Genomic DNA, 2561 nt, shown 5'->3' on the forward strand with positions numbered 1-2561 from the left:
AGAATTGATTCGAATCAAATCCCTAACCCTAACCCCTAACCCCTAACACTAAACCTATCCTAACCCTAACCCTTAACCCAAACCCTTAACCCTAATCGTAATACTAACCCTAACCCTAAACCCTAAACCCTAACCCTAACCCGAACACTAACCCTAACTTAAGCTGTACCGTAACCCTAATCAGTACCCTAACCCTAACAGGTACCCTAACACTAAACTGTACCCCAACCCTAACCCGTACCCTAACACTTACCCTAACCCGTACACTAACCTGTCCCCTAACCCTAACCCTAACCAGTACTCTAACACTAACCCATACCCTAACCTGTACCCTAAGCCATATCCTAACCCTAACCCTAACACATACCTAACCATAACCATAACCCTAACCTCTAACCTCTAACCCTAACCCTAACACCTAACCCTAACCCTAAACCCTAACCCATAAACCTAACCCTAAAACAAAACCTAACCCTAACCCCAAACCAAAACCTAACCCTAACCCCTAAACCAAACCTTAACCCCTACCCCTACCCCTAAACTGAACCCCTAACCACTAACCCTAAACCTAACCCTAAGCCTTAACCCTAACCCTAAACCCTAACTCTAACCCTAATCCTAACACTAACCCAAACCCTAACCCTAACCCTAACATTAAGCCCTAACCTTAACCCTAACACTAACACTAACCCTAACCCCTAACTCTAACCCTTAACACTAACCCTTAACCCTAACCGTACCCCTAACCCCTAACCCTAACCCTAACACTATCCCTAACCCTTAAACCTAACACTTAACCCTAACCCTAACCCTAAACCTAACACTAACCCTAACCCCTAACTCTAAAACTAACCCTAAACCTAACCTGAAACCTAACCCATACACTAACCCATACCCTAACCCTAACACTCACCCGTAACCTAAACCTAACCCTAACCTATACCCTAACTCTAACCCGTACCCTAAACCTAACCCTAACCCGTACCCTAACCCTATCCTGTACAGTAATCCTACCCCTAACCCTTACACTAACCATAACCTGTACCCTAACCCTAACCCGTACCCTAAACTGTACCCTAATCCTAAACCATACCCTAACCCTAACCCGTACCCTAACCCTAACCGTAACCCGTACTCTAACTGTAACCCGTACCCTAACCCTAACCCTAACCCCTAACCCTAACACTAACCCTAACCCCTCACCCTAACCTTAACCCTAAACCTAACCCTAACACTAACCCTAACCTTAACCCTAAACCTAACCTGAAACCTAACCCATACACTAACCCGTAACCTAACCCTAACCCTAACCCGTACCCTAACCAGTACCCTAACCCTAACCCCTAACCATGACCCCTAACGCTATCCGTAACCCTTAACCTCAACACTTAACCCTAAACCTAACCCTAACCCTTACCCTAACCCGTAACCTAACCCTAACCGTAACCCGTACTCTAACCCTAACCCATACCCTAACCCTAAACCATACCTTAACCCCAACCCTAACCCGTACATTAACCCTAACCCGTATCCTAACCCTAACCCGTACCCTAACACATAACCTAAATCTAACCCTGACCCTAACCCAAACAATACCCTAACCCTAATCCTAACCCGTGCCCTAACCCTTACGCTAACCCCAACCCTAACGCTAACCCGTACACTAACCCTAAATGGTACCCTAACACTAACCCTAACCCGTACCCTAATACTAACCCTAAAACTAACCCTAACCCGTACCCTAACCCTATACCGTACCCTACCCTAACCCTAACCATAACCCGTACCCTAACACTAAAACTACCCCTAAACCTAACCCTAACTCTAATCATAACCCTAACCCTATCTCTAAACCAAACCCTAACCCTAACCCTAACCTAAACCTAACCCTCACCCTAACCGTATCCCTGACACGTAAACTAAACCTAACCCTGATCCTAACACTAACCCATAAACTAAACCTAACCCTAACCCTAAAAAGTACCCTAACCCTAACCCAAACGTGTACCTTAACCCTAACACTAACCCTAAACCTAACCCTAAGCCGTACCCTAACCATAACCCTAACCCTAACCCAAAACCTAACCCTAACTCCTAACCCTAACCATAACCCTAACCCCTAACCCTAACCCCTAACCCTTAACCCTAACCCGAACCCGAACCCCTAACCCCTAACCCTAATCCTAAACCCTAATCCTTAACCAAAACTATAACCCTAACCCTAACCCCTAACCCTAACACTAACCCTAACCTGTACACTAACTCTAACCCGTACCCTAACCCTAAACCGTACCCTACCCTAACCCTAACCATAACCCGTACCCTCACACTAAAACTACCCCTAACCTAACCCTAGCACTAATCATAACCCTAACCCTATCTCTAAACCTAACCCTAACCCTAACCTAACCCTAAACCTCACCCAAACCCTATCCCTAACACGTAAACTAACCTTAACCCTAACCCTAACCCGTAAACTAAACCTAACCCTAAACAGTACCCTAACCCTAACGTGTACCTTAACCTAACCCTAACACTAAACCTAACCCTAAGCCGTACCC

The sequence above is a fragment of the Canis aureus genome, chromosome 21, assembly GCF_053574225.1.
Source record: "Canis aureus isolate CA01 chromosome 21, VMU_Caureus_v.1.0, whole genome shotgun sequence".
NCBI lineage: Eukaryota > Metazoa > Chordata > Mammalia > Carnivora > Canidae > Canis > Canis aureus.